The 24474-nt window shown below is 44.1% G+C and overlaps 1 long non-coding RNA gene, 3 other non-coding genes and 1 pseudogene across 4 annotated transcripts; 1 reads left to right on the plus strand and 4 right to left on the minus strand.

Moving 5' to 3' along the window:
• Positions 1-1389: 1389 nt before the first annotated feature.
• On the minus strand, positions 1390-1610 carry LOC142706741 (U2 spliceosomal RNA; annotated as a pseudogene).
• A 6543-nt stretch (positions 1611-8153) lies between these two features.
• LOC142706727 (U2 spliceosomal RNA) lies at positions 8154-8344 on the minus strand. The gene has a single exon (XR_012868455.1). It is a non-coding gene; the product is annotated as a U2 spliceosomal RNA (small nuclear RNA).
• A 1238-nt stretch (positions 8345-9582) lies between these two features.
• LOC142706735 (U2 spliceosomal RNA) lies at positions 9583-9773 on the minus strand. Its single transcript, XR_012868462.1, has one exon. It is a non-coding gene; the product is annotated as a U2 spliceosomal RNA (small nuclear RNA).
• A 963-nt stretch (positions 9774-10736) lies between these two features.
• On the plus strand, positions 10737-11328 carry LOC142706722 (uncharacterized). Its single transcript, XR_012868451.1, has 3 exons — positions 10737-10814; positions 10912-10994; positions 11224-11328. It is a non-coding gene; the product is annotated as an uncharacterized LOC142706722 (long non-coding RNA).
• Positions 11329-15931: 4603 nt separating this feature from the next.
• Positions 15932-16119, minus strand: LOC142706738 (U2 spliceosomal RNA). Its single transcript, XR_012868465.1, has one exon. It is a non-coding gene; the product is annotated as a U2 spliceosomal RNA (small nuclear RNA).
• Positions 16120-24474: the final 8355 nt, after the last annotated feature.

Raw genomic sequence — 24474 nt, forward strand, 5'->3', positions numbered from 1 at the left:
CGTCCTCCGATCGCCTTCCCTGTCTCCTGGATCACCCCCTAAAGCAGCAGGTGGCTTAAGCTGGCGGACCAGCGATGCCACAAGGCCAAGGGCGAACACTCAGACGGACCTCCCAGCTAAACCACTTGAGCTTAGCCAAAAGGCCGAGAAGCGATAACCCGAACGGGCCACGCGTTGCCCGAGCCTGCCCGATACTGCTGTTCAGCCCTTGCAGCGATTCAGCCTACTTCTAGGCAATTCCATGGGGCCCTGCAGGCTCACACACTCACAGCTACACGGGAGGTGAATAAAGGCCGGAGAGGAAGCCAGACAGGATTTGCTTCTTTTGCTTGCACCACAATGCAGTGCTGAAAGAGGAGGAATCTACATAAAAACGCCTTCCTGGCAACGCCCAAATGCCCTGCTGCCATGCAGATAAACACTGGCAGCGGCAGCAAGTGCATGCCCACAGCCTCCCCTTGTTCCTTCACACCTTGTATCAGCTGTAATCCAGTCCAGTCCAGTGCTGCCTGCTGAGCAGCACAGACCAACACTGCCTGGGCCCAGGCTTTTATCTCTGAGGCCCCATTATGATGTCAGAAAGCTGGCTCTGGCTCCTCAGGGCTCCACTATGACACGTGCAAAGTTCCGTCTGAACTTTATATAAGACGGTGCGGCTCAGTCAGTCACTCAGTGTTGCCTGAGAGGGCAACACTGCAACAGCCGGCCGCCAGGCTGTCTTTTTTTGCACAGCTAGTTGCCTCCAGGAGGCCACAAGAGGGAGACAAGGGACTGCAAAATGGAAAATAAGCATCCACCAACTTTACAGACAACTTCTCCTTGCTCCTACAACCTCCATCCTTGCACAGTTTGTTATTCTTCTAGGTAACATAGTAACAAATCCAAATTGCTGCTCTCTTTGTAGGCAAGCAAGGCTTTGTTGCAACTGCAATTCTTACTCCTTCTTGAAATGTAGGGATGACAGTACATTCCATCACATCCATCTAGTGTACACAGGTAGGTCCATTGTGGCGGGCGGGCGGGCGGCTTTAATGGCTGTTTGCTGTTCCCCTACTCCACTCCACTATTTGACTGTGGTGCTGCATCAATCAGTGGCTGGCTCAGGTGCAGCTCTTTAACTTACCTAAAAGGGAGGGCGGAGAGAAGACAAGGAAGGTGAATGAGCTGATCCAATGTGAAATGCCGGAAACACAGACACACAGACGACACAAAACAAGAGGTGGCAATGTATTCATTAATTGCATTTAATCAATTAGCTCATTATCACTCATGCATTGTCCAACAGGTGTTGAAATAATGGGATTAAAAGGGGAGATCCCTTCAGAAAGACAGAAACAATGGCAAACACAAAAAACACTTTTGGAATCTGATTTTAGTCAACACATAAGGAAAGGGTGCACCGCTCCTGGAAATACTGCAATACCAGGTCAATGCGTGGAGTGGACAGAGCAAGCTCTATTTCCATCTCCCTGTTCTAAAAATCCATTTAATATATGGTCCCCAGATAGGGGACGTATCAGATATTAAACTGATAAGAACAGATTTTTTTTTAAGTTGGCTACCCCCTCGCGGGGGTGTCAATGATTTATTACTTAAAATTCAAAAAATATTTACAATGAATTACAGCTTTTTACAATGAATTACAGTAATAAAATCAATTTACATAAAAACACATAAAAGGGGACATGGTGGCAAATTCTTATATATTGGAGTTCCATTCTTTTACAAACCATTTATTTGAAAGGGTGGCATTTCTTTTTTTATCTAATAAATAATAAATGTACATCTCGCTAAAACAAAGACCTAAAACATCGTCAACAGATAAAACATCGTGCTTAAAAATCAGGATGTTCCTGGCCTTCCACAGAGCTTCTTTTACGCAGTTCATCGTCTTCCATGCAATAGTCTTTTGGTTCGCGGTTGGGCATCCAAAGAGTCCATATAAAATCATTTCGTAACTCAAGTCCTTTAGGTCTGCCATCTTCTTCATTAGAGGGAATATCTTTATCCAAATATGTTTAGTAAAATCGCAAGTCCAAAAAATATGACGCACGGTCTCCTCAGCCTGGCAGCCTTCCCTCGGACAGATGGCAGACCTCGCGAATCCTCTCCTGAATTGGAATGCCCGGCATGGAAGACATTGATGAACGCAGCTCCAGGCCAGGTCCATCTGTGTATTAAAAAGATAAAACACATTAACCATTTTGAAGATAAAAGCACAGCGTTCATTATTAAAATTTTCAATATTAGTGACGACTTCATTTCCTCTTATGTCTTTTATAAGTTTCTTACTGTTTATCATGTCATTAAAATTTTTCCCTTTAAAATTAAACAAGGCCACTATTTTCTCTAAAATCACGTAATTTGCTGGTAGATTAAAAGCATAAGGTGAGGTTAAAACAATTTCAAACCACCCCATCCTTCGCATAAAAAACCCAGTATTAAAACGTAGAAAATAAGACCAATGATGTTGTTTAAAAAGAGAATTAAGACAGAAACAAAAGTACTTGATTAAAAGAAACCTATTAAAATCTGGAAAGTCTTTGCCACCCTTTGGTTTGATTTTCATTACCGTCTCACGTTTAAGTTTCTCCATTCTGGAACTCCAAAAGAAGGTAAAACAAGCTTTAGTAATTTTTCTTAATAAAACCGTGGGAGGAGGGAAAACCATGCTTAAGTATAAAAGCAAAGGTAAAATTATCATTTTAATTATTAAAATTTTTCCCTCCATGGTAAGCTTCCTCATGTTCCACATGCATATTTTTTGATTTACCTTCTGCGCCACCATGTCCCAACTGATAAAACCATTGTCGTACCCACTGAAGGAGACACCTAAAATTTTAATATTATCAGACACAGGAACCGGTATATCTCTAAGAGCCATGCTTCCTATGTTTAAAATATGACTCTTGCTGAAGTTTACTTTAAAACCGGAAGCACAGCAATAAAACTCGATTTGCCTAAGGGTTCTCTGAAGCGACAGGGCGTCCCTACATAAAACCGCCACATCATCCATGTACCCCACTGCTTTGGCCTCTACGCCGCCTCCCCCGGGCAGGGGGACTCCACGGATACACTTATCGCGGCGAATTGCGCATAACAGAGGCTCCAATGCACATATAAAAAGCAGTGGGGACAAGGGACACCCCTGCTTCACCCCAGAGTTTAAAAATACGTCCTGTGTCTTAAAACCATTCACTAAAATTTTGCTGGTGCATTCTCTGTAAAAGGCTTTAATAGATAATAAAAATCCTTCAGGTATACCCATACGTTCTAAAACCTTAAAAAGATAAAAATGAGAGACACGGTCGAACGCCTTCTCAAAGTCTATAGATAAAATGGCTAATTTAACTTTTCTAGACCTCGTGTCCTCAATCACGTCTTTTATTAGGTTTAAATTATCCCAGATGCTGCGGCCTGGCACCCCACACACCTGGTCAGAGTGTATAATGTGGGGTATTATGGCTTTTAATCTATTTGCACATATTTTAGCCATAATTTTATAGTCGCTATTTAGAAGGGTTATTGGTCTCCAATTCTTTAAAACTGCGATGTCACCCGTCTTATACAGCAGGGAGACCTCACCCTTCCGCCAGGACTTAGGCAGCATCTTGGAATTAAAAACATCAGAAAAAAGGTTAAAAAGATCCTCTTTTAAAATGTCATAAAATTTTACATAAAACTCACTGGGTATACCGTCCGGTCCGGGAACTTTCCCTGTTTTAAAACTCTTAACAGTTTCTAAAACCTCCTGCTCCGTCAGCTCCTGTAATAAAAAATTCTGGGAGACAGGGTCTAAAACAGTAGTAATCTCCTTCAGTGAGTCACGCATAAAATTATGATCCACAGTCTTAACATTAAAAAGGTCAGTGTAAAACTCATGAACTTTACTTAAAAGACCCTGTACATCTGACACCCCTTCTATATTTTTGATAATTGCCTTTTTGTTATTTATTTTCTTAAAAAAGTACCTGGAGCAGGTCTCGTTCTCCTCCACATGTTGTATTTTTGAACGGAATATAATCTCTTTACCTTTCTGCTCCAGGCACTGGGCTATCTCCTTTTTCAAATTGGTGATGTCATCTTTAACGTCTATGTCATGATCTTGCATTTTGTACAGGGTCTGCAGACGGGTATTGAGAATTTTAAAAAAAGCGTATTTCTCTTTGGCTTTCGCCACGCTTTTCTTAATAAAAAAATCTTTTATTTTCTTTTTCATTTTCTCCCACCATGCACTGATGGGAGTACGTGTGTCTCTTACCCGCCTGCTTTCTTGGTAAAATTCAATAAAATCTGCTAAAACCTGTGGATCGTCTAAAAGGGAAACATTCATCTTCCAGGACTTTTTACATACAATATTATTAAGATCATGCTTTACTTTAAAAGATAAAAGCCTGTGATCTGAAAACACATTGGTTAAAACTTCACAATTAAAAGGCAGTAAATTTTCAGAACAAAAGATAAAATCAATCCTGGAGCTACAGGTGGCGTTGCTCCAGGTAACGCCGGCTTCCTCTGGACTGCTCCTGTTACATTCTTTGTATATGTCTTTTAATTTAAAATCAGTCACAATATCCTTGAGCAGTCCAGAGGTCTTGTCATAGTTCCTACTCGTACTGTTGGTAAGCCGGCGTTCTCCTCTCAGGATACAATTAAAATCACCTGCGAGGATAAAAGGCTCAGATGTGTTGATAAAAAGCGGTAAAATCTCCAGCATCCTCGCTCTTTCGTTCTTTTCTGGTGATCCGTAAAAATTTAAAAACTGCCACTTTACACCATCAATAAAAGCTTTAACCATTAAAATACGTCCTGGTAAGATTTCTTGAATAAAATCAATTAAAACGTTTCCCTTAAAAAGAATGGCGACCCCTGCTGATCTGGACTCGTTGGATCCAGACCAGACGGATGGACCATACTTCCAATCCTTTTTGTAATTTTCATATCTCATTGTATGGGGAATGCCGCACTCCTGCAGGAAAAATACAGAGGCTGCCAGGCAAGATAAAAAATTGAAGAGAGCAACCCTTCTCACTTTTGACTTGGCGCCCCTCACGTTGAGGGAGATTCCCATGAGCTCAGACATCGTGGAGAGTTAAAGCAAAATTCTGATTTTAAAATAATAAATAATAGGCGTACTTAAAATCAGATTGCTCCTCCACCAGCAATACCCGAAACCTCACTTGAACTCATGGCCCCGCCCTCATCCGACTCAACTGAAAAGAGGGACGAGGCAGGAGAAGAACTACTGTCGCTGAGAGCTGAGCCAGCAACACTCACCTCGTACACGGGGAGCCCAGACTCGCACAGCCTCACCTGGGTCTCTCTCGGTTGACCGACTGGGTCCATGTCTGGTGGGTCCCCCAAGGGCCCCGCCTCTCCCCCCTGGGCCCGTGAAGGCCGGTCTAGAGGGGGAGGTTGTGCGCATGGCGGGGTGTCCGATAATACGGAGGGAGCAGTGCCCGTCCTCCTCACCAGTGCAGGCGAGGAGGGGGTCCCAGGAGGAGCCACATCTTTCCGCACGGACGTATCCATCTGCTCCTCCCCTGTCTCCCTCCTACTGGCACGTTCTTGCTTCCCCTTTTTACGGGGACCCACCTGTACCCAGTCTTCTCCTTCCGAGTCGGTCTCTAGAGACCCAGGATTAGGAGCAGGCCCGGCACCGCCTGAGCAACCAGCCGTCTGGGATGCCACAGGTTCATCGATGGCCTGCTCCTTTTCTGCCTTCCTCTTGGCCTGCCGTTTTTCCTTGGCGCTGGGCTCATTTTTATCCCCTGAGGTCGCTGGCTGAGAGGCACCTGTTTTGGCTTCGGCTAGCCGTACTCTTGAAGCCCAGGTACCTCTCTGCTCTTTCGCCGCAACAGCTTGTTCTCCTCCTTGAGGACGGGACTGCTCTGCTGGTGGAGCACGTGGGGGCACCTCGGGTTGCTCATCTTCTTCGCCTCGGTACCTATGTGGACAAGCATAATAAAGATGACCAGTTTTTTGACAAAAATTGCATTTTTTCTCTTCTGTACATTCTCTCATTGTGTGTTGTTTACTTCCACAGTTCCTGCAGGTGACATCGCAGTTAAAACTGGTATGTCCATAGGTACCGCAGGCCCTGCAGAAGTTTGGCATTCCTGAGAAATAGAGGTCGCCATTCACATTCCCAAGTTTAAAACGAGCAGGTGGTAGCTTCGTTTCTTGGGTGGAGGGGTCCTTTATTAGCGTAACAATAAATTTCCATTTGACGGTCCACACACCGCACTCGTTCATAACTCTCCCCAGCAGCTTAACGTTCTTAAAGTATGCAGCAAGAAACGCCGCCACTTCCTGATCTTTCACGTATGGGGAATACATTTTAATCACTACGAGTTTGGTTACTTCAAAAGCGTGTTCAATTACCTGGACTCCCAAGGCCATGAGTTCACCTTGTTGCCTCTCAGCTTTTCCCATGGCATCACGGAGGATTCCTTCTCCCATAAAAGTCACGTCGTACACTCCACGCCTTGGGTAGTCCTGGATCGCCAAAATCTCGTTCTTGTGGACCGCCAACCGCTTTTCCAAAATATCGTGGACAAGGAACTTGAGACCACGAGGACCGCCTCCACCCTCTGCCAAGATAAATCTTGCAGTATTCCGCAACCGGGCGTATACCGGCACCGCATCAGGTCCGCCTGCCATTTGCGTGGCCAGGTCGGTACCGCACAGCTTGCGCTGCGCCCTTTGGGTTCAAGGAGACACACCAAAGGGCTGGGGGGGGATCGCAACTCGTTGCTCAGGACTAAGCCTCTCTCCCAAATAGCAGCACGGGGGTGAAGTCCAGGCGAACCTGGACGATCCCCCGAGGCCGAGAGAGAGGGTACCTGAGCACCTTCTGACTAAAAACCTCCTGTATAAATACACTTGGTCCTAGCCAAAAGGCCGAGAAGCGATAACCCGAACGGGCCGCGCGTTGCCCGGGCCTGCCCGATACTGCTGTTCAGCCCTTGCAGTGATTCAGCCTACTTCTAGGCAATTCCATGGGGCCCTGCAGGCTCACACACTCACAGCTACACGGGAGGTGAATAAAGGCCGGAGAGGAAGCCAGACAGGATTTGCTTCTTTTGCTTGCACCACAATGCAGTGCTGAAAGAGGAGGAATCTACATAAAAACGCCTTCCTGGCAACGCCCAAATGCCCTGCTGCCATGCAGATAAACACTGGCAGCGGCAGCAAGTGCATGCCCACAGCCACCCCTTGTTCCTTCACACCTTGTATCAGCTGTAATCCAGTCCAGTCCAGTGCTGCCTGCTGAGCAGCACTGACCAACACTGCCTGGGCCCAGGCTTTTATCTCTGAGGCCCCATTATGATGTCAGAAAGCTGGCTCTGGCTCCTCAGGGCTCCACTTTGACACGTGCAAAGTTCCGTCTGAACTTTATATAAGACGGTGCGGCTCAGTCAGTCACTCAGTGTTGCCTGAGAGGGCAACACTGCAACAGCCGGCCGCCAGGCTGTCTTTTTTTGCACAGCTAGTTGCCTCCAGGAGGCCACAAGAGGGAAACAAGGGACTGCAAAATGGAAAATAAGCATCCACCAACTTTACAGACAACTTCTCCTTGCTCCTACAACCTCCATCCTTGCACAGTTTGTTATTCTTCTAGGTAACATAGTAACAAATCCAAATTGCTGCTCTCTTTGTAGGCAAGCAAGGCTTTGTTGCAACTGCAATTCTTACTCCTTCTTGAAATGTAGGGACGACAGTACATTCCATCACATCCATCTAGTGTACACAGGTAGGTCCATTGTGGCGGGCGGGCGGGCGGGCGGCTTTAATGGCTGTTTGCTGTTCCCCTACTCCACTCCACTATTTGACTGTGGTGCTGCATCAATCAGTGGCTGGCTCAGGTGCAGCTCTTTAACTTACCTAAAAGGGAGGGCGGAGAGAAGACAAGGAAGGTGAATGAGCTGTTCCAATGTGAAATGCCGGAAACACAGACACACAGACGACACAAAACAAGAGTTGGCAATGTATTCATTAATTGCATTTAATCAATTAGCTCATTATCACTCATGCATTGTCCAACAGGTGTTGAAATAATGGGATTAAAAGGGGAGATCCCTTCAGAAAGACAGAAACAATGGCAAACACAAAAAACACTTTTGGAATCTGATTTTAGTCAACACATAAGGAAAGGGTGCACCGGTCCTGGAAATACTGCAATACCAGGTCAATGCGTGGAGTGGACAGAGCAAGCTCTATTTCCATCTCCCTGTTCTAAAAATCCATTTAATATATGGTCCCCAGATAGGGGACGTATCAGATATTAAACTGATAAGAACAGATACTACACTTGATCTTAGCCAAAAGGCCGAGAAGCGACAACCCGAACGGGCCGCGCGTTGCCCGAGCCTGCCCGATACTGCTGTTCAGCCCTTGCAGCGATTCAGCCTACTTCTAGGCAATTCCATGGGGCCCTGCAGGCTCACACACTCACAGCTACACGGGAGGTGAATAAAGGCCAGAGAGGAAGCCAGACAGGATTTGCTTCTTTTGCTTGCACCACAATGCAGTGCTGAAAGAGGAGGAATCTACATAAAAACGCCTTCCTGGCAACGCCCAAATGCCCTGCTGCCATGCAGATAAACACTGGCAGCGGCAGCAAGTGCATGCCCACAGCCACCCCTTGTTCCTTCACACCTTGTATCAGCTGTAATCCAGTCCAGTCCAGTGCTGCCTGCTGAGCAGCACTGACCAACACTGCCTGGGCCCAGGCTTTTATCTCTGAGGCCCCATTATGATGTCAGAAAGCTGGCTCTGGCTCCTCAGGGCTCCACTTTGACACGTGCAAAGTTCCGTCTGAACTTTATATAAGATGGTGCGGCTCAGTCAGTCACTCAGTGTTGCCTGAGAGGGCAACACTGCAACAGCCGGCCGCCAGGCTGTCTTTTTTTGCACAGCTAGTTGCCTCCAGGAGGCCACAAGAGGGAGACAAGGGACTGCAAAATGGAAAATAAGCATCCACCAACTTTACAGACAACTTCTCCTTGCTCCTACAACCTCCATCCTTGCACAGTTTGTTATTCTTCTAGGTAACATAGTAACAAATCCAAATTGCTGCTCTCTTTGTAGGCAAGCAAGGCTTTGTTGCAACTGCAATTCTTACTCCTTCTTGAAATGTAGGGACGACAGTACATTCCATCACATCCATCTAGTGTACACAGGTAGGTCCATTGTGGCGGGCGGGCGGGCGGGCGGCTTTAATGGCTGTTTGCTGTTCCCCTACTCCACTCCACTATTTGACTGTGGTGCTGCATCAATCAGTGGCTGGCTCAGGTGCAGCTCTTTAACTTACCTAAAAGGGAGGGCGGAGAGAAGACAAGGAAGGTGAATGAGCTGTTCCAATGTGAAATGCCGGAAACACAGACACACAGACGACACAAAACAAGAGGTGGCAATGTATTCATTAATTGCATTTAATCAATTAGCTCATTATCACTCATGCATTGTCCAACAGGTGTTGAAATAATGGGATTAAAAGGGGAGATCCCTTCAGAAAGACAGAAACAATGGCAAACACAAAAAACACTTTTGGAATCTGATTTTAGTCAACACATAAGGAAAGGGTGCACCGGTCCTGGAAATACTGCAATACCAGGTCAATGCGTGGAGTGGACAGAGCAAGCTCTATTTCCATCTCCCTGTTCTAAAAATCCATTTAATATATGGTCCCCAGATAGGGGACGTATCAGATATTAAACTGATAAGAACAGATTTTTACATTTTAATTTTTTTAGTTCTTATTCAGCTATTTCTTATAAAATCTGCGAAACAGAAAAAAGCTTCAGTTCAAACATCTTCCAACAGGACGTTCCAACTTCTTAAATTCCACCAGCTTGAGGCTTTTGGACCCACTCTCTTCCTGTCCAACAAATAGAAGACGTAAATTTCACTTAGGGCCAGCTTTATACAGTCTTTCTCGGAAATGGTGTCTCTTCTGAACAGTAAGATGTTGCGCACCTTCCATAGGGCATTTTTTAAACAGTTCAAGATAATCCACAACACTCTCTTCTTCTCTCCCACAGGATGCTTGAAGTCTCCATACAGCACCACTTCATGGTTCAGGAACCTTAATTCACAGGTAAATTTCAGTAGAATGCCAACAGTTTTCCATACCTTCTGAGCATAGGCACAGTTCCACATTAAGTGCATGACGCTTTCTTCTCCAGGACACCCAGCTCTTGGGCATCTTGGAGTGGAGACGAGCCCTCTTCTATACTGAAATGCCCTGGTAGGGAGACTTTCGTGTAGAATCATCCAAGACAGGTCTTTAAGAACATTGGATAGGTAAGGAGCGTTGGTGTTTCTCCATAGCTCCATAGACTTTGATGTTGTGAAGTTACTCACATTTGTTGTCTCTTGGTGACTGTCCAGCAACATTCTCAGCTTTCTGGCATTCTTAAGATGTTCCTGTTCCATACCTTCCAGTTGGTAGACACGGATGGTTCTTTCCAAACATACATACTGCACAGGTGGTAGCAGCAGGGTAGGCTTTGTAAGGGGCAGCTCTATCCACTTTCTCTTTCTGAACACGTGTCCAGCGGCATACCTTAGAAAATAGGCCCAGGTTTTATTCGTCTTGATGTTCTTGAAACACAAGGAGAAATACTGCAGATATAGAAAGCGTTTAAAGAAGATAATCTCCTTTCCTCCATTCTTCTTCTGCTTGTACATTATCTCTCGTCTAACTTTCTCCATTTTTGAATTCCAGATGAAATGGAAACATATCCTTTGGAGTTCCTTAAGACGATTTTCGCTTGGTAGAAAAACCTGGCTCAAGTACAACAGCAGAGGTAGTACTAGTGCCTTGATGACCAAGTTCTTCCCTTCAATTGTTAGCTGTCTGAGTTTCCAAAACTCAATCTTCTTCTTCACCTTTTCACTTATCAGCTCCCAGCTTTCTTTTCCATCATTCTGGGGCGTGAATATGACACCAAGAATTTTGATTCTGTCGCACTGGGTATTGACCTCAGGTAAGTCGAAATCCCTCCATTCCTTCAGTGTGAAGCAGTCGCACTTATTCTTATTCAATCTGAATCCTGATGCTTGACAGAAGAAGTCTGTTAGCAGTAGCGCCCTCCTCACAGATTGTTTATTGGTGCATAGAATATTGACATCGTCCATATAGGCACTTACTTTCACTGACTGCCCACCTCCTCCTGGAATCGGCACCCCTCTAATGATCTTCTCTTTCCTCAACAGCGTGAGCAGGGGTTCGAGGACACAGATGAAGAGGATGGGCGACAGGGGGCATCCTTGTTTTACCCCAGACATCAGATCCACTTTTCCAGACAAGAAGCCATTAATGGTAACTTGGCTATAGGATTCTTTGTACAGTAATGCGACTTGTTTGATCACTGTCTCAGGAAAATTCATTTTCTTCAGCACAAGCCACAGAAACTCGTGCGAGACTCGGTCATAGGCCTTCTGAAAGTCCAGTGACAACACGGCCAAATCTTGCTTTCTGTCTTTGGAGTACCAGATGCAGTCCCTGATGGTATTTAGGTTATCTGCGATACTTCTACCCGGTACCCCACATACTTGGTCTTGGTGGATGACCTTGTCGATGTGTTTCTTAATTCTATTGACCAAGATTTTGGATAACACCTTGTAATCGACATTGAGGAGGGTTATTGGCCTCCAATTTTCAAGGCTGGTCTTGTCTCCTTTCTTGAACAGCAAAGTAACTATTCCTCTCCTCCATGACTCAGGTAACAGCTCGCTCTTCATTGCTGCTTTGAAGATCTCCAGCAGGTCTTCCTTCAGAGTGTTCCAGAATGTTGAAAAGAACTCCACTGATAGACCATCTGATCCTGGAGCCTTCCCTCTTGCGAAACTCTTGATTACACTCAGGAGTTCTCCCAAGGTAAGTTCCTTGCATAAGTCTTCTTTCTCAGCTTGGCCAAGCTTAAGTTCTAGCGCTTCTATGGCGTGTGAGACAAAAGACATATCTATCTTCTTTTTGTCAAAGAGAGTCTGATAGAATTTCTTGGCCTCTTGAAGCATACCTTCTTTGTTGGTTTGACCAGCGATATTGGTCATGATATTTTTCTGTTCCATACTTTTCTTGAAAAAGAAGCGTGAACATTTCTCGTTATTTTCCAACTGTTGCACTTTAGTATTAAAGATCACTTCTTGTCCTTTTTGATGGATGACCTCTTTAATTTCTTTTTTAATTTTTCCCACCAGGTCAGCGACATCAACACCAGCGTTCTTCAAACTCAGGTAAGTCTGTAATTTTGTGTTGAGTCTCTTGTACCACCTTTTCTTCTCTCGGGCTCTTTTAATCCCATAATCTAAGAAGAAGTTCTTGATCTTCTCTTTAGTATTGTCCCACCATTCTAGGATTGATGGAAATTTTCCTTTAGCAGTTGCCCATTTTTTATAGGCTACAATGAATTCCTCCTGCATCACTTTGTCTTCCAGAAAGCTGGTATTTAATCTCCATACTCCTCTTCCTCTTTCATTTGCAGGGATATGAATAGTTGCACTGAGCATTTTATGGTCAGAGAAGATATTGTCTTCAATCTTAATATCCACTGGCTTCATATTTTTCGATGTGAGTACATAATCCAGTCTGGACTTGACTGTAATGTTCTCCCAGGTATAACCTGGTTCAGACCTCTTCAGACTCCTCCATACATCAGACAATTCAAAATCGCAAATGAAATTTTTCCACTGTTGCACGGTTTTATCTACTCTTCTTGCAGCACCTCCAGTTCGATCTTCACTTTCGAGTGCACAATTGAGATCACCTGCTACTACAAGCGATGTTGAGCCGGCAATAAATGGCTGGATATCTTCAATCAATTCTGACCTTTCATTAGTATCAGGTGAGGCATACACATTGAGGAGTTTCACTTCACTCCCATTATAGTCAACAATAACTAAAAGCGCCCTCCCGGGGATAAGTTCAACAAAGGAAATAATTCGGCAATTCTGCCCTTTCAATAAAACACCTACTCCTGTTGACTTATTTGAATTTTCGCCTGACCAAACCGATTGTCCGTGAGGCCAACTGTCTCTCAGCTCTTTATAGTCCATACTGTGATCTATATCACATTCTTGCAGAAAAACAATATCAAAGTTCAATGTGCTCAAAAACGAAAAAAAGGCAGCCCTTCTGGCAGAGCTCCTCACACTCCTCACATTCAGCGAGAGCAACTTCAGACAGGACATCATTCAGACTTCATGATGACCCATCAGAATCAGAAAGTTCAGGAAGTATATCCCCCAGGCTTGGAGTTGCGAACTCCTGGATATCCATGGTGGGCTGGATAGGTTGAGACATTTCAATTGCCGATACTGGCTGCGGTGTCTCCATTACCAGCACTGGCTGTACATCTTTTAATTTTGCCTTCATAGTCTTTTTCGACTTGACACTACTAGACTCAGCCGACTCAACCTTTTTCCTTTTTCTTTTCTCCTCCAGCTCCATCACTTCACCCCAGTCATCCTCTTGGCCATCAGGAAGACCGGGAGAGCGGACATCAGTCACACGAGAACCGCTAGATGGCAGACCCTCGGCCTCGGATGGGATATCGGACTCTGTAACTGCTACAGGACCTGCCACCATTACGGAAGGACTCAGGATAACGGATAGGTTCTTTTTTCCCTCTGATACTGGGGCCACCTTCCGTATGGGGCCAGCAACAGATGGCCCAGCAGCAGGCTCCTTGGATAGAATAGTCAGTCCAGGTTGTTGTTGAGCTGACGCTGCAACCTGCGCCCAAGTCTTTACCCTATCTGGGCAATCTTTGAACGTGTGTCTCTTCCCACCACACAGATTACATGTGATCTCCTCCTGACACTCGTCTCTATTGTGGCCAAGTTTCCCACAGTGACTGCAGAAGCGTGTGTCAGCCGCCTCTGCTTTGCATCCATCTGGCTTGTGCCCAAACTTCCTACATTTCCTACAATAGGAGGGCATATTGTTGTAGAACAGATAGCCTCTGTCACGGCCAATGGTGAAATTGGAAGGCGGGTGGTGAACTCCCCAAATCCCATCTGGGTCTGCTCCAAACTTCACCAAAAATTTGTATTTGCCTGTCCATAGGCCAACTTCGTCCATCACCTTCTGGCCATTTTTAATGTCCATACAATACCGCAGCAGGAACCGAGCAATATTGTCCATGGTGACATACGGATTGTACATGAAGACAGTCACATACGCTTCACCATAGGAGTACAGCAAGGTGAATTTAAGTCCCTCCAGCTCTGGACTCCCCTCTTTCAATTTCAGAGTCTGGTAGAAGTTATGGCAGGCAGCTGTTGTCTCCAAGACCAGGATATAATAGTCTTTTGCCGGATGTTGTAGGCAGAGAATGTCATTCTTTTCCACCAGAAGAAGTCCAAACAGGATCTCTGTAGCCAGATGTTTCAATCCAAATTCCTCCCGATAATCTTCTCCAATATCAATTCGGATGCCGTTCTTCACAAAATTTTGTCCACGCTCCAGGAATCGGATTCGGCCATAAGAAGCCATATTATCTGTATCCCTGTCTGGGAACTCAGTCGATCGCCTTCTTGTTCTCCGTGGTCTTCCCCTTATAGCAGCATAGAGCTTAAGACAGTAAACTGCCAATGCTCTAAGGCCAAGGGTATGACAGGCTAGGAGACCCTCTGACAAGCCACTTGAGCTTAGCCAAAAGGCCGAGAAGCGATAACCCGAACGGGCCGCGCGTTGCCCGAGCCTGCCCGATACTGCTGTTCAGCCCTTGCAGTGATTCAGCCTACTTCTAGGCAATTCCATGGGGCCCTGCAGGCTCACACACTCACAGCTACACGGGAGGTGAATAAAGGCCGGAGAGGAAGCCAGACAGGATTTGCTTCTTTTGCTTGCACCACAATGCAGTGCTGAAAGAGGAGGAATCTACATAAAAACGCCTTCCTGGCAACGCCCAAATGCCCTGCTGCCATGCAGATAAACACTGGCAGCGGCAGCAAGTGCATGCCCACAGCCACCCCTTGTTCCTTCACACCTTGTATCAGCTGTAATCCAGTCCAGTCCAGTGCTGCCTGCTGAGCAGCACTGACCAACACTGCCTGGGCCCAGGCTTTTATCTCTGAGGCCCCATTATGATGTCAGAAAGCTGGCTCTGGCTCCTCAGGGCTCCACTATGACACGTGCAAAGTTCCGTCTGAACTTTATATAAGACGGTGCGGCTCAGTCGGTCACTCAGTGTTGCCTGAGAGGGCAACACTGCAACAGCCGGCCGCCAGGCTGTCTTTTTTTGCACAGCTAGTTGCCTCCAGGAGGCCACAAGAGGGAGACAAGGGACTGCAAAATGGAAAATAAGCATCCACCAACTTTACAGACAACTTCTCCTTGCTCCTACAACCTCCATCCTTGCACAGTTTGTTATTCTTTTAGGTAACATAGTAACAAATCCAAATTGCTGCTCTCTTTGTAGGCAAGCAAGGCTTTGTTGCAACTGCAATTCTTACTCCTTCTTGAAATGTAGGGATGACAGTACATTCCATCACATCCATCTAGTGTACACAGGTAGGTCCATTGTGGTGGGCGGGCGGGCGGGCGGGCGGGCGGCTTTAATGGCTGTTTGCTGTTCCCCTACTCCACTCCACTATTTGACTGTGGTGCTGCATCAATCAGTGGCTGGCTCAGGTGCAGCTCTTTAACTTACCTAAAAGGGAGGGCGGAGAGAAGACAAGGAAGGTGAATGAGCTGATCCAATGTGAAATGCCGGAAACACAGACACACAGACGACACAAAACAAGAGGTGGCAATGTATTCATTAATTGCATTTAATCAATTAGCTCATTATCACTCATGCATTGTCCAACAGGTGTTGAAATAATGGGATTAAAAGGGGAGATCCCTTCAGAAAGACAGAAACAATGGCAAACACAAAAAACACTTTTGGAATCTGATTTTAGTCAACACATAAGGAAAGGGTGCACCGGTCCTGGAAATACTGCAATACCAGGTCAATGCGTGGAGTGGACAGAGCAAGCTCTATTTCCATCTCCCTGTTCTAAAAATCCATTTAATATATGGTCCCCAGATAGGGGACGTATCAGATATTAAACTGATAAGAACAGATTTTTTTGAGTTGACTACCCCAACAAAGGAGGTAACCGTTTATTTAAAATTTTGAACAGATTTACAAAAAATCAATACGTTTTTTACAAAAGAAAATTACATAAATTTACAATCATGGTTTAAATACAAATAAATACAAATTGTCATATAAAACAATTTATAAAAGGGCACTTGGTGGCATCATATTATGGAACTCCATTCACTTAAAAACCATTTTCTACATAAAACAGGAGAGAGTTTTTTATCTAAAAGAAAATATTTGTACATTTCATTAAGACAAATGGCTAAAACATCTTCCACAGCTAAAACTTCATGCTTAAATAATAAAATGTTTCTGGCCGCCCACAGAGCTGCTTTTACGCAGTTGGTGATCTTCCATGCCATCATTTTTCGAGTCTGTGTTGGGCATTCCAGGCATCCATATAAAACGCCATCACTTGTGTATCTCCGAAGTCCTGTAATCTTCTGTACCAAGGGGAGGATTCTTGTCCATATCAATTGCGCGTAAAAACATTCCCAGAATAGGTGGTAGACTGTCTCGTCATCTCTACATCCTCCCCTTGGACACGCAGCCGAGTTGGTCAGTCCCCTTCGATGCTGGAATGCCCGGCATGGAAGACACTCGTGGGCACAGCTCCAGGCCAGATCTTTCTGTGGGTTAAAAAGATATTTAGCGCTCACCATCTTCCATATTTCTTTGCATTTTTGTTCATTAAAATTACTGATGGGAGCTACTAAAACATTTTCTTTTATCTTTTTTAAAATTCCTTTACTATTTTTTACTTCGTTAATATTTTTGTCTTTTAAGTTAAAAAGGTTTACAATTTTTTCTAAAATCTTATACTGGCCAGAAAGGTTAAAAGCATACGGGGAGCTTAAAACCGTGGAGAACCAACCGTTCCTCCTCATAAAATAACCTGTGTTAAAACGTATAAAATATGACCAGTAATGTTTCTTAAAAACTGCATTAAGACATAAAGTAAAAAAATTTATTAAAAGGAATGCTTTTATATCGGGGAAATCTTTCCCCCCCATTGGTTTGGGTAATATTACCTTCTCTCTCCTGAGCTTTTCCATCCTGGAGTTCCATAAAAATGTGAAACATGCTTTAATAATTTTTTCCAATAAAATCTCAGGGGGAGGGAAAACCATACTTAGATACAATAAAATAGGTAAAATCACCATTTTTGTAATTAAAACCTTTCCCTCCATTGTTAACTGTCTCATGTTCCACATGCAAATTTTCTGATTGACTTTTTGTGCCACCAAGTCCCAACTGGTAAAACCATTATTTGACTCATTGAAGGAGACTCCTAAAATTTGTACAGACTCTGACACAGGGACTGGAATGTCCATTAAAACCATTTTGCCGATATTTAAGATTAGAGATGAGCGAACCGGGACAACCGAACCCGGTTTCGGTCCGAACTTCCGGTAAAGTTCGGTTCGCAGCGAATCCGAACTTCACCGGGTTCGGCCGAACCCGTTTTGACCGAACCCGGTCAAAAACATTATACAAATCGGCAGCCACTTATCTCTATCAATCACTGATAGAGAAAAGAGGCTGCTGATTAAAAATAAAATAAAAAGCATTTCATACGTACCCGGTCGTTGTCTTGGTGACGAGTCCCTCTTCTTCCTCCAGTCCGACCTTTTCCGACGCGGCAGCCTGTGATTGGCTGCAGAGGCCTCTGCAGCCTGTGATTGGCTGCAGAGCCCGCGGCAGCCTGTGATTGGCTGCAGCGCTCACATGGGCTGCATCGTCATCAAGGAATGTCGGGCCGGATGTCGAGAGGGACGCGTCACCAAGGCAACGGCCAGGAGACCGGACTGGAGGAAACAGAAAGTTCTCGGTAAGTATGAACGTCTTTTTTTTTACAGGTACTGTGATCGGTAGTCACTGTCCAGGGTACTGAAACAGTTACTGCCGATCAGTTAACTCTTTCAACACCCTGGACAGTGACTATTTAGGGTATGTGCACACACACTAATTACGTCCGTAAATGACGGACGTATTTCGGCCGCAAGTACCGGACCGAACACAGTGCAGGGAGCCGGGCTCCTAGCATCATAGTTATGTACGATGCTAGGAGTCCCTGCCTCTCTGCAGGACAACTGTCCCGTACTGTAATCATGTTTTCAGTACGGGACAGTAGTTCCACGGAGAGGCAGGGACTCCTAGCATCGTACATAAATATGATGCTAGGAGCCCGGCTCCCTGCAGGGTGTTCGGTCCGGTACTTGCGGCCGAAATACGTCCGTCAATTACGGACGTAATTAGTGTGTGTGCACATACCCTTACTGACGTCGCCTAGCAACGCTGCCGTAATGACGGGTGCACACATGTAGCCACCCGTCATTACGGGGCCTCATGCACACGACCATTAAAACACCCGTTATCACGGGTTGTAATTACGACCCGAAATAGCGGGCCCATAGACTTCTGTTAGCCACGGGTACCTTCCCGTTTTCTCACGGGAAGGTGCCCGTGCCGTTAAAAAGATAGAACATGTTCTATTTTTTTATTTTACGGGCCGTGCTCGTAATTACGACTCGTAACTACGAGCACGGCCGGCCGGCCACGGGCAGCCGGCCGCTTTTGTGAACCGTGCTGTCATTATAATTATAGCAGCACGGCCCGTAAAATAGAAAAATAGAACATGTTCTATTTTTTTAACGGCACGGGCACCTTCCCGTGAGAATACGGAAAGGTACCCGTGGGTAACAGAAGTCTATGAGCCCGTTATTGCGGGTCGTAATTACGACCCGCAATAACAGGTGTTTTTACGGTCGTGTGCATGATGGGAGCACGGCTCGGAAAAACGAACGGCTGCCCGTGCTCATCTCCTGAAATACTCTGTGCTGCCTTAAACTCTGTGGACAGGTCAGGATCCTGTTTCTTTTAAATGCTGCTAGGGAACCCGCTCGATCCACTATATAAGGCTACGCTACAGTGCAGCATTTAAAAGAAACAGGATCCTGACCTGTCCACAGAGTTTAAGGCAGCACAGAGTATTTCAGGAGATGAGCGTGCAGATTCAGTGCTGTTGTGAACTCTGCTCTTACCATTACGTAGCTCTCAGTCTGTTATCTCTCCTCCACTCCTGTCCTCAAGAACACCTTCACATGATTGGCAAGTCACCACGTAATGGTAAGAGCAGAGTTCACAGCAGCACAGAGTATTTCAGGAGATGAGCGTGCGGATCTTGTGCGTGGTGGTGACTTGCCAATCATGTGAACGTGTTATAGAGGACAGGAGTGGAGGAGATGTAACAGACTGAGCTACGTAATGGTAAGAACAGAGTTCACAGCAGCACAGAGTATTTCAGGAGAGGAGCGTGCAGATTCAGTGCTGCTGTGAACTCTGCTCTTACCATTACGTAGCTCAGTCTGTTACCTCTCCTCCACTCCTGTCCTCAATAACACCTTCACATGATTGGCAAGTCACCACCCCGCACAAGATCCGCACGCTCATCTCCTGAAATACTCTGTGCTGCTGTGAACTCTGCTCTTACCATTACGTGGTGACTTGCCAATCATGTGAAGGTGTTCTGGAGGACAGGAGTGGAGGAGAGGTAACAGACTGAGAGCTACGTAATGGTAAGAGCAGAGTTCGCAGCAGCACTGAATCTGCACGCTCATCTCCTGAAATACTCTGTGCTGCCTTAAACTCTATGGACAGGTCAGGATCCTGTTTCTTTTAAATGCTGCACTGTAGCGCAGCCTTATATAGTGGATCGAGCGGGTTCCCCAGCAGCATTTAAAAGAAACCGTGTTTGTGTATGTGTGTGTTTGTGTATATATGTGTGTTTGGGTATGTGACTTTGTCTGTTTTTGTTTTTATATGTGTGTTTGTGTATATATGGGTGTGTTTGTGTATATGTGTTTTGTGTATATGTTTGTGTATATATGGGTGTATTTGTGTATATGTTTGTGTGTAGATGTTTGTGTGTGTTTTTGTATGTGTGTATATGGGTGTGTGTTTGTGTATATGTGTTTGTGTATATGTGTGTTTGGGTATGTGTGTTTTTGTTTGTATATGTGTTTGTGTATATGTGTTCGTGTATGTGTGTATAACTGTGTGTGTGCGTGTGTTTGGATATGTGTGTTTTTGTTTGTATATGTGTGAGTTCGTGTATATGTGTGTGTTTGTCTGTTTATGTGTGTGTGTATATCTTGTTGTGTTTGTGTATATATGTGTGTGTCTGTGTATGGTTGTTTGTTTGTGTGTGCGTGTATATATGTGTGTAGGTGAGTAGAAGTATTGGTATTGTTCACATTGATAACTGTTTTTTTTTATGTTGTTGCAGATTTTGATGTACCGATTGGACTACATCTTCGATTCGTTGGACTACTGCGTAGATCTGCGTTTTTTCAAATTTTAATAAAATGGTTAACGAGGGTTTTGTTGGGGATTTCTTATTTCAATAAAAAAGAATTGTCTTTGTGTTTTTTTTTTCAAACTTTATTAGTGCCTAGATAATGGCAGTTGGCTGATTGACAGCGTTCATTATTAAGGCGGTACTTAGTGTTAGCCGGTGCAGAGGCTAGCACTAACCACCCATTATTACCCCGGTACCCACCACCACCAGGGGTGCCGGGAAGAGCTTGGTACGATCCAGTACCCGACCATCTGTTGTGATGGTCGGGTACTGGGGCGGCCGTAGGCTGGTATTATGAGGCTGGGAAGGGCCCAAATCAGTGGACCTTCCCACCCTTGTAATGCTAGGCTGCTGCTGCTGTGTTGTATCGGGCTGGTTATAAAAATGGGGGGGGACCCCCACGTCGTTTTTTTTTTGGAATTTAACAAATTTAGCAATAGACGGGTCCCCCACATTTTTAATAACCAGCCATATACAAGGCCGCAGCAGTCTGGCATTACATGGGTGGGAAGGGCCACTGGTTTTATCCATTCCCAGGCTAATAACACTGTGTTGTATGTGGCTGGTTATGATAAATTGGGTGGAACCCCATGTCTTTTTAAAAAAAAAAATGTAAATAAATAAATAATTTAAAAAAATGACGTGGGGTCCCCCCCACTTTTATAACCAGCCAGATACAACACAGCAGCAGCAGCCTAGCATTACAAGGGTGGGAAGGTCCACTGTTTTTGGCCCTTCCCAGCCTCATAATACCAGCCTGCGGCCGCCCCAGGGCCCGACCATCACAACAGATGGTCGGGTACTGGATCGTACCTGGCTCTTCCCGGCACCCCTGGTGGTTTTGGGTACCGGGGTAATAATGGTGGTTAGTGTTAGCCTCTGCACCGGCTAACACTAAGCCTCGCATTAGTAATGGATGTTGTCACTCAGACAGCGGCCATTACTAAAGTGGTAATAATAAAATTTGAAAAGAAAAAGACAAAGATATAGATAAAATATTTTATTGAAATAAAGCACCCCCAACACAACCCTCATTAACCATTTTATTGTAGAAAAAAAAAACGTCATCTAAGTAGTCCTCGAAACCGACGTAGTCCAAACACCAAACCTGTAAAAAAAAATAATTATGAAATAAAACATGTCGTAGGCTTAGATTCAGTTTAATGTGTGATACTGACTGTTATACCATGTATAGAAGCCTGCCGTGAAGTTGACTTAGATACAGGGCGCCAGCAGACAGTATCATACATGGCCATACATACATATATACAAATATACATACATACATATATACAAACATACATACATATATACAAGCATGCACATATATACATGCAAATATACATACATGCAAACATACACACATATATACATGCAAACTATCATACATACATGCATACACACACACATGAAAACATACATACATACAAACAAACAAACATGCAAAGATACATATATACAAGCATGCACAAATATACATGCAAACATAAATACATGCAAACATAATTACATACATGCACATATATATAAACATACATGCAAACATACATGCAAAAATAAAAACATGCAAACATACATACATGCACATATATACATACATACATGACAACATACATACAAACATACATGACAACATACATACATACATGCAAACATACATACATACATGCAAACATACATACATGCAAACATAGATACACACATGCAAACATATATACATGCAAATATACATACAAACATGCACATGTATACATACATGCCAACATACATGCAAACATACATGCACATATATACATACATACATGACAACATACATACATGCAAATATACATACATACACACATGCACATATATACATACATGCACATATATACATACATGACAACATACATACATACATGACAACATACATACATATATATATATATATACACACATGCAAATATACATACAAACATGCATACATACATGCAAACATACATTCATGCAAACACACATACATGCAAACATACATACATACAAATATACATACACACATGCACATATATACATACATGACAACATACATACATACATGACAACATACATGCAAAAATACATACATGCAAACATACATACATACATGCAAATATATACATGCAAATATACATACAAACATGCACATATATACATACATGCCAACATACATGCACAGATATACATACATACATACATGACAACATACATACATGCCAACATACATACATGCCAACATACATACATACATACATACATACATACATACATACATACATGCCAACATACATACATGCCCCAAAAAAATAATAATACGTTCATACTTACTTTCCTCCTGTCCGGCCTCCAGCGATGACGTTTCATTCATGTCGCCGCTGCAGCCTGTGATTGGCTGCAGAGGCGGTCACGTGGGATGAAGCGTCATCCTGACGTGCGTGACCGCCACTACAGCCTGTGATTGGCTGCAGCGGCGAAAGGGATGAAACGTCATCGCTGGAGGCCGGACAGGAGGAAAGTAAGTACGAACGTATAATTTTTATTTTTTTATTACATTTATGGTATTTTCCGCGCGCCGAGCATGTACTGTGAAGGTTGCTGAAAGAGTTAGTGCAGCCCATTAACTCTATCAGCACCCTGGACAGTAGCATGCTCGGCGCACGTAAGTGACAGGTTCGGTCAGAACTAGTTCGGTCCGAACCGAACTTTTTTGTGAAATTCGGCGAACTAGCCGAACCGAACTTTTGATAAGTTCGCTCATCTCTATTTAAGATGTTACTTTTATTAAAATTTACTAAAAAACCGGAGGAGCAACAGAATTGGTAAATCTGTTTAAAAGATTTCTGTAATGACAGGGTGTCCCTGCAAAGGACCGCGACATCGTCCATGTACCCCACCACTTTAGCCTCTAGTCCCCCCCCCGCCCGGCAGGGGGACTCCTCTTATCTGCTTATCCTTTCTTAACCTGCAGAGTAGAGGCTCGATCGCACAAATAAAAAGTAGTGGGGACAAGGGACACCCCTGCTTCACTCCGGAATTTAAAAGGACATCCTGTGTCTTAAAACCCTTTACTAAAATTTTGCTAGTACAATTTTCATAAAAGGCCTTCAGAGACTGTAAAAAACCTTCCGGTATACCCATCTTTTCTAAACCCTTAAAAAGATAAAAATGTGACACTCTATCGAAGGCTTTCTCGAAGTCTATAGATAAAATTGCCATTTTACCTCCTCTCTCTTTCGTGTCACTGATCACATATTTTAAAAGGTTTAAATTATCCCATATACTCCTCCCGGGTATCCCACAGACCTGATTGGAGTGTATGATCTGGCCTATCACTGCTTTTAATCTGTTCGCACATATCTTTGCCATTATTTTATAGTCACAGTTTAGTAAAGTGATAGGCCTCCAATTTCTAATGTCTGTTTTGTCCCCCTTTTTGTAAAGCAGGGACACCTTGCCTTTCTTCCAGGACCCCAGGAGGGCTTTTGTTCTAAAAACTTGGGTAAAAAGAGGGTGGAGATCCTCTTTTAAAATACCATAAAATATAACATAGAATTCTATAGGTATACCGTCAGGGCCAGGGACTTTACCTGTTTTAAAACTCTTTGTAGTTTCTAAAATCTCCTGTTCCGTAATATCCTGTAATAAAAACACTTGGGAAGCAGGATTTAAAACAGCATCCACCTCCTTCAATGAGTCGTTCATAAAATCAACATCAACATGTTTTGTATTAAAAAGATCCGCATAAAAACCATGCACCTTTTTTAAAATGTTTTGGGTATTTGTTTCCCCATCTATCTCATTTAACAGGGTATGCTTATCATTTATTTTCTTGAAGAAGTACCTGGAGCAGGTCTCATTTTCTTCAAGATGTTTCACCTTAGAGCGAAAGATTATCTCCTTTCCCCTCTGCTCCAGGCACTGGGAGATTTCTTTTTTAATTTCGGTGATCTCTTTCTCCACCTGCATACCCTGTTCTCTGAACTTGTATTGGGT

Source organism: Rhinoderma darwinii, unplaced genomic scaffold (genome assembly GCF_050947455.1).
Source record: "Rhinoderma darwinii isolate aRhiDar2 unplaced genomic scaffold, aRhiDar2.hap1 Scaffold_3434, whole genome shotgun sequence".
In the NCBI taxonomy this organism is placed as follows: domain Eukaryota; kingdom Metazoa; phylum Chordata; class Amphibia; order Anura; family Rhinodermatidae; genus Rhinoderma; species Rhinoderma darwinii.